Source organism: Thalassophryne amazonica, chromosome 5, assembly GCF_902500255.1.
Source record: "Thalassophryne amazonica chromosome 5, fThaAma1.1, whole genome shotgun sequence".
Taxonomy (NCBI): Eukaryota; Metazoa; Chordata; class Actinopteri; order Batrachoidiformes; family Batrachoididae; genus Thalassophryne; species Thalassophryne amazonica.
Window position 1 is genome coordinate 22,324,084 of NC_047107.1, and position 16,623 is coordinate 22,340,706.

At 39.3% G+C, this 16,623-nt stretch overlaps 1 protein-coding gene across 1 annotated transcript in view; it reads right to left on the reverse strand.

The window, feature by feature from the left end:
* The window catches only part of pbx3b (pre-B-cell leukemia homeobox 3b), a 191,747-nt gene that overhangs the window by 163,135 nt on the left and 11,989 nt on the right, over positions 1-16,623 (reverse strand). The window lies entirely within an intron of this gene.

Below are 16,623 nucleotides of genomic sequence, written 5' to 3' on the forward strand. Positions count from 1 at the left end.
TGGGAGGAGGCCCCGGGGAAGACCCAGGACACGCTTGGAGGGACTACATCTCTCGGCTGGCTTGGGAACGCCTTGGGGTTCCCCCGGAGGAGCTGGGGGAGGTGTGTGTGGATCGGGAGGTCTTGGCGGCTTTGCTTGAGCTGCTGCCCCTGCGACCCGACTCCGGATAAAGTGGAAGAAAATGGATGGATGGATGGATGGATGGATGGATGGATTAGATGCAGATCAAACTTAGTCTATTCATTGAGAGTACCAGTTTGCACTTCACTTTCAAATATGACAGTGATTGGGGCATGTTTGATTAAGATACAATGTAAAATATACAATAAATGGGGTTTTCAATGTTCAATTTAAATGGCCACAAAATCTGTAATCCAGATGTGATCTGGATCAAACCTTGTAAGACAATAAAGGATACCATCCTACATAATGCTGTGAAATATGAAATAAATTTGATCCTTTTTGACAGAGTTGTGAATTTTTGGAAATTCATTCTATGTTAAAGGATAGGTATTTTTCCAATTTTCCAAGATTTTTCCTGACTTTGACCTTGAAAATTGGACCAGTTCTTGCCTATTAGGATATGAATCTTCTGTAAAAATTTTCTAATAATATATGAAAAATTGTGGGTTACATGCTGTTCAGTATGAGACAAACAAACAAATGGGTGAAAATACAACCTCTGCCCAACTTCACTGGCGGAGGTAAAAATACTTCACGATTGAAGGCCTGGTTATTTTACAGAGTATGCACACCTATACTGGCTTTTGAAGTATTGATTTTCTACTACTGGATCTGTGTTTTCCACATACTCTTTGTTGAGTATTGGCTTTTTTATTGTTCATAAGAGGAAACGCTCAATTTGTCAACTTAGACATAATGCAATTACTGTGTGGTGATGCAGGTTGAAATTATTTGACATTTAAGTGAGATTGCACAGACTCACTCACTCACTTCTGTTGTATACTGTAAACTAAAGTCCTTTACTGTAACGTCTGTATTTCACTTGTCAGTTGCAAACAATCCAGGTTCATTAAACCGATCAAATTTTCCTTTTTGATCAGACAACCACAGCCTGAAGACAGCTCTTTTTCAGGAGCAATGTAATTCTGCCAAGCAGCTCTCCACACTGCCTTCAACCTCTGCCATTGATTTTTCTCCAAGCTGTGACCATTCATTGTTTGTGACATTCTCCTGTCGGCTCTTTAACACCCTTCACCCAAATCAATTTCATATTTTTGTCAATGCCCCGGATTGACTGGATGAGCCAGATGAGAAGGGACGTCACATGATTTAAGATGACCATTTGCAGGCAACAGTTTTAACTGCAGTTTTTACAGTATGAAGAAATTTGCAATAAGATGTATACAAACACACAGCTAACACTTTTTTTTTTGCCATGCAGTTACACTAGTATTTTAGAATCCAACTTTTCAAACTATTTTAAATTAATAATGTATAGTCTGATTAATTTGGATAAAATTGGCATGATTAAATAATGTATTTGCTGTGATCATTTGAATGGAAACTCCTGAGTTCTTGCTGAGAATCTGAGTAAACACTGTCAAAACCATTAGCAGTTGTTTAATATTTGGTACTCAAGTCACAATTTTATGACTTGCTCCTGTAATGGAATATCAACCTGTATAAAAAACACATGTATCTAAATCATTTCTAGTCAAGTGGAAGACAAGACTGAACAGAACAGACTATTTTTGAGTTATGAACATGCTAGCATATTGTTGAGGCTAGCTAGCATGCTAACCAATCTAGTTAGCTTGGCTAGCATGTACGTAGTATGAAGATGACAGAGAAGTATGTCTCATGGCCAATTTGCTACTTTGCTAACTTCATATAATACTAATAATAACTTCATAATCTCCTTATACAGATATAATACAACATCTAAAATTGATGTCCATTTTCTGTAATTTTTGGAGTCGCTCCTGTTATCCTGGAAAAAACTGGAAAACTTAACGCAAGGTTATTAAGCTTGTTTGGGAACACATATACAAATATTACATCAACCAGTATTGGTAGTTGGGCACTGTAGTTGTTCCACCAAGTAATTAAACCCTCACATGTGATTCACACACACACATATATATATATATATATATATATATATATATATATATATATATATATATATATATATATATATATATATATATATATATATATATATATATATATATATATATAATACAAATAATGGATGGTAAGGAGTCCAACATAGAGAAACATTGGATGAAGAAAAGTTATATTGGACAAGGCGCAGCCGAGTTCAATATAACTGTCAGCTAGTTTCGGACCTTCGTATGCCGCACTCTGATTGGCTAGCTGTTGACAGTAAGCTCTAACGCTATTGGTCAGTGGGAACTGATCCAATATAACTTTTGGTCCTAGCCTTTTTGGATCCTTTTGGATCCAACATAATGATGCCAAGCATGCCAAAATACAGGTAAATGATGGACAGAAAGGCTAATCTGTGATTGGCTATTGCAATCTGAGTGGAGAATATATATATATATATATATATATATATATATATATATATATATATATATATATATATATATATATATATATATATATATATGATGACGAAAATATAGTAGATGGTACCAGAGTCTAATTTTGTGATGATATCACAAAATAATAGATCACAAATGGGGGTGTTTTGGAGGACCTGCTGTGGGGTGTTTTTGTTAAAGTCATGGTTAAGGTTAGGGGAAGGGTTAGATAACGCCAATATGAAAATCTACTACATTTTGTGACAGTATCATGATCTACGTAATAGTGGAGGCTGAAACACGCACACACATACGAGGGTGTGTGTGTGTGTGTGTGTGTGTGTTGTGTGTGTGTGTGTGTGTGTGTGTGTGTGTGTGTGTGTGTGTGTGTGTGTGTGTGTGTGTGTGTGTGTGTGTGTGCTCTATGCTTGTTTAAAAGTGATGACACAGTAGCAACTATTGTTCATATGTTTATCCCCAGAGTCAGAACTGAACTTGTCAAAAAACCTTTTAACAATGCTGTGCCCTTCTCCTGGAATAATATGCAGGAGGAGGTGAAACTGTCAGACTTGATCACAATGTGGGAATTTAAATCAATTTTAAAGGATCAAGAAAATAACACTCTTGGTCAGTGTGAATGCTTTTAGAGTTTCCTTTTCATCACTTTAAGACTGTACTCATTGTCTCATTAATTTTGATCTTTTATTGTATATTAACTGGGTACTGTGTTTTAATTCTGTTACAGTGGTTGATAATGGTGTTTTGTTTGTATCCTTATTGTTGCTAATATTGTTATGCCGCTTTTTTGGTCAGATCTCTGTTATGAAACCTGGTTAAATTAATAATGACTACATGACCCACTGAAAGTCCCACCCTTACATATTCACTGAACCATTTAAATGAAATTCCCTTTGCAGTGTAACCAGGGCCAAACAATCAATTGTGGGTAAATGTTGCAATAATTAGTAGCAATATTAAAGACTATAATTTAGTTGAGTTCTATTATTGATAATGATGGCAGTGTTGCTGTTGGTCACAGTGGCAATTTACAGATATTGTGTATTTCTCTGCAACATTTTATTTGATTGTTTTTTTTTTTCAGATTTAATAGCAAATTATAAGCAGCAGTAATAGTCATGGACATGCCGAATGGAAACCAAGCAGCATAACAATTCTTTCTTCAACTAACAAATGGCTAAATGTGTCCTTTGCCTCTTCATAAGCAGAGGAGACCATATCGCTGTGCCCTCTATTATACTCTCAATATCACACATTAACAATGACAACAATAATAGCAGACGTGACCTTGACTTCCCGTCTGGACTCTAAGAATAATATTTGATAGCAATATTAAGTGCAACAATAATGAGATGAATATTCCCTATTTAGTGTAGACAGCTTTAGGACAAATTCTGAAGGGAGAGCTGCCTGCTGCAGCTACATGCTGGTCACTCTTAGTTGTCAAGGCTGATTTATTGCCTCCTAGCTGTTCAATTTCACATTTGTCCTCGTCATATCCCCGACTCATGATCATTCTGCACTGACCCTTGTAGGGCAGGCAGGGAATATTGATAAAACAATTATCTGCTTGCCGTTCATTTGATTTTCCATTTCAATTACGGATTGGAGGAGGCAAAAAGAAAAGATTGCAGCATTGATTTTTTTTTTTTTTTCTGCCTTACAACAGGAAAGCTGCAGACTTTGATGGGATGTTCTGGTGACATGGAATAGAAGTAGCAGACGTGAGCAGTGGCACAGCCCTGTGTGTCTTTGTTTTCTCTTGAAGACTTGGTTTAATGGATTCTTTGGAAATTAAGAATGGTTTTAGGTAATCAAATAGCAGTATTTTAAAATTACAGATACGTGTAACAGCACTCATTATAGAGCACATACCTCTGATTAATGCCATAGTGGCCGATGTTGCAGTGTTTAAAAATTAAATCACACAAAATGTTTTTGCTTTGCCCCCTTTTTCCCAACACAGCAAAATGTGGTGGTTTTCTCTTCTAGGTTAAACCTATGGATTATAAAAGGTTCTGTGAAAACATAACATTCATATTTTGGTATTATTTTAAATGTTCTGTCTATGCCCCTTCATGCAGCTAAATCCCAAAACATAATTACATTGTTCCAGAATAAGCCCAAAGTTGTCATTGCTATACTGAAATCACTTCAATCAATCAATCAACTTTTTTCTTATATAGCGCCAAATCACAACAAACAGTTGCCCCAAGGCGCTCCATATTGTAAGGCAAGGCCATACAATAATTATGAAAAACCCCAACGGTCAAAACGACCCCCTATGAGCAAGCACTTGGCCACAGTGGGAAGGAAAAACTCCCTTTTAACAGGAAGAAACCTCCAGCAGAACCAGGCTCAGGGAGGGGCAGTCTTCTGCTGAGACTGGTTGGGGCTGAGGGAAAAAACCAGGAAAAAGACATGCCGTGAAGGGGGGCAGAGATCGATCACTAATGATTAAATGCAGAGTGATGCATACGGAGCAAAAAGAGAAAGAAACAGTGCATCATGGGAACCCCCCCACAATCTACGTCTAAAGCAGCATAACCAAGGGATGGTCCAGGGTCACCTAATCCAGCCCTAACTATAAGCCTTAGCGAAAAGGAAAGTTTTAAGCCTAATCTTAAAAGTAGAGAGGGTGTCTGTCTCCCTGATCTGAATTGGGAGCTGGTTCCACAGGAGAGGAGCCTGAAAGCTGAAGGCTCTGCCTCCCATTCTACTCTTACAAACCCTAGGAACTACAAGTAAGCCCGCAGTCTGAGAGCGAAGCGCTCTAATGGGGTAATATGGTACTACGAGGTCCCTAAGATAAGATGGGACCTGATTATTCAAAACCTTATAAGTAAGAAGAAGAATTTTAAATTCTATTCTAGAATTAACAGGAAGCCAATGAAGAGAGGCCAACACGGGTGAGATATGCTCTCTCCTGCTAGTCCCCGTCAGTACTCTAGCTCCAGCATTCTGAACCAACTGAAGGCTTTTTAGGGAACTTTTAGGACAACCTGATAATAATGAATTACAATAGTCCAGCCTAGAGGAAATAATGCATGAATTAGTTTTTCAGCATCACTCTGAGACAAGACCTTTCTGATTTTAGAGATATTGCGTAAATGCAAAAAGGCAGTCCTACATATTTGTTTAATATGCGCTTTGAATGACATATCCTGATCAAAAATGACTCCAAGATTTCTCACAGTATTACTAGAGATCAGGGAAATGCCATCCAGAGTAACGATCTGGTTAGACACCATGCTTCTAAGATTTGTGGGGCCAAGTACAATAACTTCAGTTTTATCTGAGTTTAAAAGCAGGAAATTAGAGGTCATCCATGTCTTTATGTCTGTAAGACAATCCTGCAGTTTAGCTAATTGGTGTGTATCCTCTGGCTTCATGGATAGATAAAGCTGGGTATCATCTGCGTAACAATGAAAATGTAAGCAATACCATCTAATAATACTGCCTAAGGGAAGCATGTATAAAGTGAATAAAATTGGTCCTAGCACAGAACCTTGTGGAACTCCATAATTAACTTTAGTCTGTGAAGAAGATTCCCCATTTACATGAACAAACTGTAATCTATTAGACAAATATGATTCAAACCACCGCAGCGCAGTGCCTTTAATACCTATGACATGCTCTAATCTCTGTAATAAAATTTTATGGTCAACAGTATCAAAAGCAGCACTGAGGTCCAACAGAACAAGCACAGAGATAAGTCCACTGTCCGAAGCCATAAGAAGATCATTTGTAACCTTCACTAATGCTGTTTCTGTACTATGATGAATTCTAAAATCTGACTGAAACTCTTCAAATAGACCATTCCTCTGCAGGTGATCAGTTAGCTGTTTTACAACTACCCTCTCAAGAATCTTTGAGAGAAAAGGAAGGTTGGAGATTGGCCTATAATTAGCTAAGATAGCTGGGTCAAGTGATGGCTTTTTAAGTAATGGTTTAATTACTGCCACCTTAAAGGCCTGTGGTACATAACCAACTAACAAAGATAGATTGATCATATTTAAGATTGAAGCATTAAATAATGGTAGGACTTCCTTGAGCAGCCTGGCAGGAATGGGGTCTAATAAACATGTTGATGGTTTGGATGAAGTAACTAATGAAAATAACTCAGACAGAACAATCGGAGAGAAAGAGTCCAACCAAATACCGGCATCACCGAAAGCAGCCAAAGACAACGATACATCCTTGGGATGGCTATGAGTAATTTTCTCTCTAATAGTCAAAATTTTGTTAGCAAAGAAAGTCATGAAGTCATTACTAGTCAAAGTCAATGGAATACTCAGCTCAATAGAGCTCTGACTCTTTGTCAGCCTGGCTACAGTGCTGAAAAGAAACCTGAGGTTATTCTTATTTTTTTCAATTAGTGATGAGTAGAAAGATGTCCTAGCTTTACGGAGGGCTTTTTTATAGAGCAACAAACTCTTTTTCCAGGCTAAGTGAAGATCTTCTAAATTAGTGAGACGCCATTTCCTCTCCAACTTACGGGTTATCTGCTTTAAGCTACGAGTTTGTGAGTTATACCACGGAGTCAGACACTTCTGATTTAAAGCTCTCTTTTTCAGAGGAGTTACAGCATCCAAAGTTGTCTTCAAAGAGGATGTAAAACTATTGACGAGATACTCTAACTCCCTTACAGAGTTTAGGTAGCTACTCTGCTCTGTGTTGGTATATGACATTAGAGAGCATAAAGAAGGAATCATATCCTTAAACCTAGTTACAGTGCTTTCTGAAAGACTTCTAGTGTAATGAAACTTATTCCCCACTGCAGGGTAGTCCATCAGGGTAAATGTAAATGTTATTAAAAAATGATCAGACAGAAGGGAGTTTTCAGGGAATACTGTTAAGTCTTCTATTTCCATACCATAAGTCAGAACAAGATCTAAGATATGATTAAAGTGGTGGGTGGACTCATTTACGTTTTGAGCAAAGCCGATAGAGTCTAATAATAGATTAAATGCAGTGTTGAGGCTGTCATTCTCAGCATCTGTGTGGATGTTAAAATCGCCCACTATAATTATCTTATCTGAGCTAAGCACTAAGTCAGACAAAAGGTCTGAAAATTCACAGAGAAACTCACAGTAACGACCAGGTGGACGATAGATAATAACAAATAAAACTGGTTTTTGGGACTTCCAATTTGGATGGACAAGACTAAGAGACAAGCTTTCAAATGAATTAAAGCTCTGTCTAGGTTTTTGATTAATTAATAAGCTGGAATGGAAGATTGCTGCTAATCCTCCGCCCCGGCCCGTACTACGAGCATCCTGACAGTTAGTGTGACTCGGGGGTGTTGACTCATTTAAACTAACATATTCATCCTGCTGTAACCAGGTTTCTGTTAGGCAGAATAAATCAATACGTTGATCAATTATTATATCATTTACCAACAGGGACTTAGAAGAGAGAGACCTAATGTTTAATAGACCACATTTAACTGTTTTAGTCTGTGGTGCAATTGAAGGTGCTATATTATTTTTTCTTTTTGAATTTTTATGCTTAAATGGATTTTTGCTGGTTATTGGTGGTCTGGGAGCAGGCACCATCTCTACGGGGATGGGGTAATGAGGGGATGGCAGGGGGAGAGAAGCTGCAGAGAGGTGTATAAGACCACAGCTCTGCCTCCTGGTCCCAACGCTGGACAGTCACAGTTTGGAGGATCCAAGAAAATTGGCCAGATTTCTAGAAATGAGAGCTGCTCCATCTAAAGTGGGATGGATGCCGTCTCTCCTAACAAGACCAGGTTTTCCCCAGAAGCTTTGCCAATTATCAATGAAGCCCACCTCATTTTTTGGACACCACTCAGACAGCCAGCAATTCAAGGAGAACATGCGGCTAAACATGTCACTCCCGGTCTGATTGGGGAGGGGCCCAGAGAAAACAACAGAGTCCGACATTGTTTTTGCAAAGTTACACACCGATTTAATATTAATTTTAGTGACCTCCGATTGGCGTAACCGAGTGTCATTACTGCCGACGTGAATTACAATCTTATCAAATTTACGCTTATTAGCCAGCAATTTCAAATGTCCTTCGATGTCGCCTGCTCTGGCCCCCGGAAGACAATTGACAATGGTTGCTGGTGTCGCTAACTTCACATTTCTCAAAACAGAGTCGCCAATAACCAGAGTTTGATCCTCGGCGAGTGTATCGTCGAGTGGGGAAAAACGGTTAGAGATGTGAACGGGTTGACGGTGTACACGGGGCTTCTGTTTAGGGCTACGCTTCCTCCTCACAGTCACCCAGTCAGCCTGCTTTCCCGACTGCCCGGGATCTGCCAGGGGGGGACTAACGGCGGCTAAGCTACCTTGGTCCGCACCGACTACAGGGGCCTGGCTAGCTGTAGAATTTTCCACGGTGCGGAGCCGAGTCTCCAATTCGCCCAGCCTGGCCTCCAAAGCTACGAATAAGCTGCACTTATTACAAGTACCGTTACTGCTAAAGGAGGCTGAGGAATAACTAAACATTTCACACCCAGAGCAGAAAAGTACGGGAGAGACAGGAGAAGCCGCCATGCTAAATCGGCTAAGAGCTAGTAGCTACGCAACCTAGCGGATTCCTAAAAACACACAAAGTGAATAATGTGTAAATAATTTAGAGGTGATTCAGCAGAAGGAGTGCCCCAATCAAGGCACCAAACAGGCCATGAAGCAGCACAGGAAACGCACGACAACAGCGAACGCACAACAACGGTGCTAAAATAAAATAAAAATTGACTAAACACGCTGTGGAGCAGCACAGATAACGCACGACAACAGTGCTAAAAAAAAAAAAATTAAAAAAATTAAAAAAATAAAACGAAAGCATTAGCAAGCTAGTTAGCTTGCCAACGCTGATGAAAGTTAGCTGATAAAAGTGCTCCGTCGCGATGTTTCGACCGTTAGAGGTCTTCCTTAGGCGTTGGAGCACAGTAAAAAAGTAAAAAAAAAAAAGTAAAAAGGTAAAAAAGTAAAAAAGTCTTGAAAAAGACTGTTAATTCAAGTCCAAAGCAGCAGGTAGCAGTCTCTGTGTAAACAGTCCCAACAGAGAGCCAAAATTCTGATGCAATCTCACTCCGAAGACCAAGACCAAGACCAAGACTTAACAACTGAAATCCGTGTCTCACATTAATTAAGTCCTGTACAGGCCCTGAGGCATGCTGGTGTCCGTGCTTATCCCAGGATTCCATCACATGATGTGGATGAGCGTTTTCAACTCCCTCTGGGTGGGATTCCAGTGCATTGTAGTTTACTTCCCCACCCAAGACCCATTTTCAGCTTGGTGGTTCTGGGTCAATGCAGATCAAGATTCTTGCCCAAGGTCATAGACAAGGTAGCATCAATGGGGATCAAACCCAGGTCTATAAACTGGTAGCCCAACTCCAATCCCACTGTGTTGTGATACTAAATTAAAAATTTCTAGCTCTATTTCCTTGATCACAACCTACCTATAAAAGTATTTAGCTCTATTAACTAAGCATGGTGGATTAGTGGTTAGCACTGTTGCCTCACAGCAAGAAGGTCATGGGTTCAGTTCCCAGCTGTGGCCTTTCTGTGTGGAGTTTGTATGTTCTCCCCTTGTTTGCGTGGGTTTGCTCCAGTTTCCTCCCACATTTAAAGACATGCATGTTAGGTGAATTGGAAACTTTATAATTGTCCAGGTCGCCCTTGCAAAAGAGGTCTCGATCTCAATGGAACAAACCTGGTTAAATCAAGGTAAAAAAAAAAAATTATATATATATATATATATATATATATATATATATATATATATATATAAGAGATTCTGCCTAAGCAGTGAGTCACCCGTCTGAGTCTGGTCTGCTTGAGGTTTCTTCCTCAACATCATCAGAGGGAGTTTTTTTCCTTACCACTGTCACCTGTTTGTTTGATCTGGGGATTGGTAAGATTTGACCTTACTCATGTGAAGCAACCTGAGGCAGCTTTGTTGTGATTTGGCATTGTATAAATGAAATAAATTGAATTCTGTAGACACGCCACTCTGTAGACATGGGTTTAAAGCTTGCCCATTCTACTCATCTGTGTCTTTGCACAAGACAATTCATATGTATTGTCTCAGCCCATCCAGCTGTAACTGGGTAGCAATCTTGGCTGGGGAAGTAACTTGAGTTGGACCGGTGTCTCGTCCAGAGGGAGCAATAGACTCTCATTCACTTCACACTACAGAATCTGGAGGTAAGCAATGGCACCAACAGGCATCAGGGCCTCTATAGGAGTTCTTCTACTCAGAGCTGGATGAAACCTTTCCTGCAAAATGTTTAAAAATTGTCCTGGGTTTATTTCAAGAAACGCCCAAATACAATAATCAGTTGCATTCACATTCTGTCATGGCTCTGTCCCATTTTGTTTGTCAAACCACTGTAAAGGTTTCTACAGCCAACCTCCTCACCTAGTTTCTTGGAAATTCCTTCATACGTTTCATTATCCCACTAATAATCTAGCAAACAGACATGAGCAATAACAACTGAAATGGCAGCGGTAAGACTCAGGAGGCTCCAGGCCTCCCTACTTAGTTTGTAACCAGACACGTGAATTGAATTTGAATCAGCCTATCTGATTGATTATTGCTTCAGATAAATGTGATGTGTGTGATCGGCTGGGACTAGCATGTTCACACGGCTGCTGACCTGAGGTAAACACTGTATGTGCCGTGCAATCTGGAGGCCAAAGAATCCAAAGGTCATGGCAGTTTGTCAGTGACACCAGTCTACTCTCTTCCCCTTTCTGATGGCCTGCCACTGTCTATTTGTCACTCTAAAATGACAACAGCATTACATCACAGTTGCTTTTCCTGAAGCCCTGACACACTCTTCCACGATCTCTACATTGTGCTTTATTGGGTCTGAAGGCACATATGAAAAAGAAGAGATAAAAATCTGACAACTCAAAATACGATACTCTGTAACAAATTAAAGCGGGGTAGAGTGCATGTTAAATGCTGACTTTCTGCAGACCAGCCATGTCAAATGAATCCATTACACCATAAAGTAAATAGATTCTTCTGTAAATGATTTGGAACATTGGTAATGGCTAAAGACCTAATGGGAATCCTGGTAAAATAGCCTTTGGGGAGCCTGGGAAAATCTGCCTCAGTGAAGTGACCGGCTCTTGGCCAAAAATCCTGTGTGTCAGGGAGGGGAGGGGTAGTTCAGACTTCACAGAGATGGTTGAGGGAAGGAGAGAGAACTCACTCTCAAGGAATATCCAACCGGGGATGACATTAAGTTCCACCGTTAAGCATAATTGTGTAAAAATTCTAAAGATTTGAAAGCCCTGGTGGTAATGCTATTGGTGTCCGGCGATCTAGTGCAGTCACAGGCGGCAGCAGCAAAGCGTGTTGTTGTACTGCTTTCTGTAGTACAGGCCGCCTCAGCACACACACACACACACACACACACACACACACACACACACACACACTGGCTCCCAGGGGATTCCACATGGCTGGCCTTAAATAAGCTTGGCTTTGATCAAAATTTAGCTTTAGCGTGATTCCTCTTCTTGCTTGAGATCATGCAGACCTGAAGTGGGCAGCCCTGGCAAAGACACCTTCCCAAAGCGCCAGTGGATCTTTCCAGCTCAGGATTATGTTGGGTAATTAAGGTAATGAACTGGCTAACATAACAGCATGGTCCTTTTTATTCCCGCTCTTGAAGACACCTCTCCCGGTTGCTCTGACACTCTGTACGTCACTTGGACCATTTCCACAAAAGCTCCTCTTATCCTCTAATGCAGGAAATGATATCACTAGTAATCCCAGACAAAATAAAAGCAGCACAGGTCATGTCTGAGGGTAAAATAATGTTTCCTCTCAGACGGTGTTGAGCAGCACGAGGGAAACACTGGAGTCCTTGTTCAGGGTTCAGAACCAGAAGGTAAAAGAAGAGGGCAAATACACCTGTGTGGACATCCACGAGTGAATGATCGGGTCCTGCTTCCATCCGTGTGGCAGTGAAAGCCTGCAATCCAGTTTCCCCAAATCAACCTCCCACCCCATCAGTGCACGACTTGTCTGCCTGCTCCCTTTTCATTTGAACACATTTTCGAGCCCAAAATTTCACTTCAATCTCACCTCATCTCTCCATACTACATTAACCCCTGGCAATTGCCTTCCAAATGACCCCATTAAGCTGTAATTGCCTCAGCAGGCCTGCTCCCTCGCTTGTAATTCTGTGCAGCGAACCCACCAGACGTTCCCCCGGCATTGTTTCATGTTCTGGCTCCCATCAGCCAGTTCAGACACTGACCCCTCCACACACACCCCTATCCCAACCCCTCACTCCCTGTCATGGCCGGAGCTGTTGGTGCTCACTGCCAGCGGTGCCACTGGCAGGACTCTCCTCATCGCCACGGTGAGCTCACACAGGAGGCGCCATGCCCTCCCCCCCACCCCACCCCCGTCACATTCATGATGGTTACACAGCAACGTGCATTCACTACAAGAGGCCCAAAACAAACCTCAGCATGGCTTTTCATCACGCCGATCCAGTCAGTTCAACTACAGTGAGCGAACCAAGTCCACCAAGTCTTCACAAATACAAATAAAACGACAAACCTCTTCTCAAAGTAAAAGAAAAAAGTCCAATTCTGCAATACCATTTCTAAATATGTATATAACTCCATCACAGCCACGAAATTGCACAGTGATCATCATTCTGGAAATGTTTCATCATTATAGGTTTACTAGTTTAAAAAAAAAAAGTGAGTGAAATGTCAATGTCATGCCCCAGTGTGATTTAACAAAAAATTATAAAAAAAAAAAAAAAAAATTAACTGTGAAACAGGCTCATTAATCAAAATAATAATAATAATAATAAATAATGATAATGTCAAAGTTCAATTTTCCTCAAGTTTAATATAAGAGAATGTAACGTACAAATCCACTATATGTTATTAGCATTATTTACCTGTAAAGTAATGCGAATAACTGTTACAGATACAGTACAAAAGCTTTCAGTGCATTTACTGTTTCTAAAATCTCTAAATATTTCTAACTAAATACACATAAGCAGAGTGTGTGACCGTGTTTCATCTTTGAAAATGTAGCGTTTTTATTGATTTATTGCTAGGAATAAAACTGCATTGTACTTAAGTGTTTAATAATGTTTAATTATTTATTGATCATCCGCAACTGTCATCATGCACATCAAAGAAATCAAGTGTTTTTTTTATTTTAAAATAACATTCATACATATGTTTTTCTTCTTCATATTTGATAAGTTTATTTAATGAAATAGAAAAATTAAACAGTGTCATAGGATGTATTATTATTATTATTAATATTATTATAATTAGTATTTTTTGACTTTCTATGTACACACACACAATATATGCCACTTCATTTCAATCAAACGTCAAGGCTGCCAACGTTTTCCACGGTACTGTATATCAAAACTGCACAATGTTGAATTCGTACCATATTGGCAACAAATGGCTTTTTTTTTCTGGAAACAATGACCAAGAACACTGTCATAGTAAAATCCTTAGGGACCTAATAGTGGATATATATATATATATATATATATATATATATATATATATATATATATATATATATATACATATATATATATATATATATATATATATATATATATATATATATATATATATATATATATATATACATATATATATATATATATATATATATATATATATATATATATATATATATGTATATATATATATATATATATATATACATATATATATACATATATATATATATATATATATATATATATATGTATATATATATATATATATATATATATATACATATATATATATACATATATATATATATATATATATATATATATGTGTGTGTGTGTGTGTGTTGGTGTTTGTATGGAGATTAATACACTATTTCTGAGAAAATAACAAAACTGACAAAACGTAACATGCATCAAAGGTAGATCACCACAATGTAATGGGTTTGTTTGCTTGTCATTATCAACACAGGCAAACCAACAGGTGTGGATGAAGCGATAACCTCTTTTGTGGAGATAAAATTACCTTTTGGTATTTTAGGTATAAAATAAAGAAATTAATTACATCATTACATTTATCCGTTAGACATAAATTGCGCCTTCAGCTGTCATTAGGATGCTGTTGGGTGCAGAGAGTACAGCCGGTGTGATGACACCCGCCATGGAACCTCCCAACACAACTTCACCTTTTCTGTTCCCACTAGGGAGCTGATGTCAAGGCTGCTCAAATTTTTGACGAAGGCCTCCGCGGGTAACTAACGCGCAAATGCGGAGAGATGGAGAAAGCGATCCTGACAGTGATGTATTGCAACTAGTTGCAGGTGTCAAAAAGAAGATGCTCTGCCAGCCACTGGCGTGCATGCGTTCTATATATGCATGCATGCACACGCCTGCGCCCCTGCATGTTTTTGTGTGTCCCTCTGCACATTGCATACGTGTGCACAGGCTTTTGATGTGACTGTCCGTGATGCCTCTAAGCCTTTACATGTGACCTGGTATGAGGGGTACTCTGACTAATAATCCATTCAACACTCCCTCCATCTCACGCAGCACATCCTCCCCGCCTCCCACAACAGATTGGTAAGATCATAAAAGCCCTCAGCTGCCATAAGCACTCACTCTGCCTCTGTGATACAACTTCACATTCCAAACCCTGTTCTTCCAAGTATTTTCATTTATTCAAAAAAGGAAAAAAAAAAGCCGCTCAGAAATGTAGAACGAGGTATCGTCATCATACGCATGAGCTGATTTACCCATTTTATACTTTGGAGTGATTCCCTGTGATTTTCAGCGTGGATTCTAAAATACATATGCAAGCTTGCTCACAAACCTTCAGAACTGCTTCAAATGATTTCGCTCTCTCGTTGTACTTTCATTTAAATTCTTTCTATTTCCTAAGCAAATGTTCCCAGGAATATCAAGGTGTTTTTGTTGCAAAGCTCTAACTGATCCAGGGGGATTTGCTTCCAACAGCCTGTCTCTCCCTCGCCTTTCAACACAAAACTCTGCGCTCCAATCAAAATGAACCACCAGGGACCCCCCCATCCCCCCCCCCAAGCTACGCCTGCTCCGACTGCTGTGATAGCAGCCGCGCTGCCATTGATCGCGGAGTTTAGCACAGAGCACGCATGCCACCGTTAGCAGAAAACAAAGACCTCGCTTGCCTTTAATAGTGGCGCGCATTGTTAATGCACCTAATATTTTCTGTTTCCCTCCACCCTGAAGAATGAATGAAAGAAAGCAGATAGCAATTAAAAAGGTTAACTAGGCTCCACGTCAAGTCACAGCTCATCTTTTTCACACAAATCTTTTTACCTCATGTAAACAGATTGATATCTTTCGGGGCGCGCATTCGCTTGCCACTAGCGATAAAAACGTGCATTCATGTCTTACTTATAATTGTGTTCCATGTTGCAAATCTAATTGTAGACACTGAATTCAAAAAGGAAACACGGCCTTATTGATCCACCAAACACAGACCAGGAGAATCTCATGAATTAGGAATGAGATAAATCACCATTAACCCCACAGATCTCAGCTTGTGGTCAACCACTGACACACCGCACTCAGCTTTAAATATATACATATATATATACATGCACGCATATATAATGAAAAAAGTATAAATATAACCCATCAAAGAAAAAGCATGTGTTTGTTTATTTAATCAAAGGCTGATTTACTTGTGCCGGAGAATAAATTCTTCTATTTTCCGTGAGCCTCTATAAAATTGCCATCATTTTTAATTAATTCTTAATTAAAATATATTACACCACGGCTTCTACCCATCTCTCTTGATATTCTAACATAATCAATTCAAAACCATTTACATATCATTAATTAAAAGCTTTCCTCTCTCATCCTTAAAATCATAATGAGGGCCGATTCCTCATTAGTAACCTATAAGGGAGAAAATAACAATACAGTAGAGAATGGATGGCGCATTCCTCAGCGAATCCTTTGTCTCCGAGTTTGTAAAAAGCATTTTTTATGCTTCTCAATTGGATTTAGGCATTACTGAGTCAATTCTGTAAAGTCAATGAATATAAGTGAAGCCACACAGGCCTCCTCGCACCGCTTTGA